The sequence below is a fragment of the Danaus plexippus genome, chromosome 27 (genome assembly GCF_018135715.1).
Source record: "Danaus plexippus chromosome 27, MEX_DaPlex, whole genome shotgun sequence".
In the NCBI taxonomy this organism is placed as follows: domain Eukaryota; kingdom Metazoa; phylum Arthropoda; class Insecta; order Lepidoptera; family Nymphalidae; genus Danaus; species Danaus plexippus.
The window spans coordinates 4,204,768-4,206,762 of record NC_083555.1 but is presented as its reverse complement, the minus strand read 5'-3'; positions in this window follow the sequence as shown (position 1 = coordinate 4,206,762).

The window sequence follows — 1,995 nt, the reverse complement described above, 5'->3', positions numbered from 1 at the left end:
CTCTAAAATACTTACATCATAATTGGCTGGTATTATATTTTTAATCTCACCTCTTGACGTCATCTTTGTTATCGTGTTTATTGAAAAACTATATGACGACATCTATCTCAAAAAAGGTAAGTTTATCAAACAAATCTAATAGAGAAAGAGGTTGGATGGCAAGTATTCCTCCATCTAGCTTGAAATCCTAATCTTAAGATGTCACTTGTTTTGATCCGTAACAATCTTTAAATAGGTCAACACCAAGACACGGCTAACGGAACGGCTTGTCATATTTTTTAATAATTTTTCCAAGATATCTATATCAATAGGACTTTACACATGTAGACATAACATTTGTAATATATATATATATATATACATATATCATCATCGTCATCGTCGCAAGAGTCTTTGCAGACTCGTCGAGGTCATCACATATCAGTGAATCGTATACATGATGACTTTCATGGGAAGAGATAGTTGCAGTGGTGTCCCCTTGCCTTCTGCACCAGCACTTTTTTGAGGCTATTTAGACCCCAAGGCTTGCTGTAGCCCGTTCCAGCCAGTGGTGTCTGAATACTCTTAGAAAGTACTCGGACTCGGAAAAGATCACATTATTATTTGCCAGGTTTTGAACCCGCGCTCTCACGTATGAGAGGCGTGCCTTTTAACCTCCAGGCCATCACGACTTTATATATATCGGATTTATTATAAATTCATTATTTTAAAGACAGGACGCCAGCCTCGCTGACGTCACTAATGTCACTTGTTACAGTACGTTCCAGATATTTTAAAATAAAACTTCAATTCTTCTAAATGTTCTTGTATTTCTCGAAGGTTCTTCATAATCACATTCTTAATGATCCACACTCGCTGAACTCTGCAGTCCGCTGTCGCGAGTTCAGACGTCATATTTATACCAGAATTCAAACATAGTTCTATTCTATTTGATTTCGTTTTACTTTTAACAATAGTATCGACGACTAATAAGTTGTTATAATAATTGATGACAGCGTTAAGTTATTTTCATGTTGCATCCGTCATTGAAGCTGCTTGCGCCGATATATATATTTAGAAATATATCTGTCTACACGAAATGAAAAGACAGGTACGGATCAAGAAACTTTATATTAATTTTCATTACATTTCTTACGTTTTACTTCAACAATAAGAAACATGTGTTATTTGGTCTATAAAACATTAACTTTTAATCATACAAATGCTTTTGCATTCTTATCATTTTACTGTTCTAAATAAACAGACTATCGCAACAGTGCTACTGTGGACTCGGTAGCCTAGCGAGGGTCTTCGACAATATTTAGATTGACTATACAAACCGATACTGGCCTTGATATTTACGCCTGCTATTTGATTTATGAATAATACTATCGGCTTTTACAAAGGATGAAATGAATTGAAAAAGTTTATATTTTTATTATACAACAACTAGATCATATTAATATATATCTTGGATATAGAATCACTTCATTGTTTTTAAAAACACTACCGTCAGCTTTATTGGGGTCACCGAGGGCCTTATTCTTTATTATCATCAGCCTGTCGAGTTTAAAGGTAACCTCGTAGACGGCTGGTCGAATCCTTTATTTCAAAAAGGTCTGATCCCTACAACGGCTCGAGCGAGAATGTTCTTAATTTTTGTCCTCGCCTCTATTTATATCAATACCCATTGTTGTGACTGCACTTGCACAGGTGACTACGCTGCAGGTTATACAAGTGACATCTGAAAATTTTAACAACCTTTAATAATTCATTACGTAAATAAGATATATTAGCTCCGATATGTAAAATTATTAGAAAATATTGTGATAAATCTTATAATTTCACTTAATAAATAGTTAAACAACTGGTGACATTTTATCGACTAATAATTTGTAAAACTATCAGTTTTAAATAGTGTTTACAAGTCCTAAACAGTATTCTCTTAATACAAAACCTGTTCAAAATAAGTTGGTTCAATATCATATAACACTCGACACATTACGTGTATTTTCA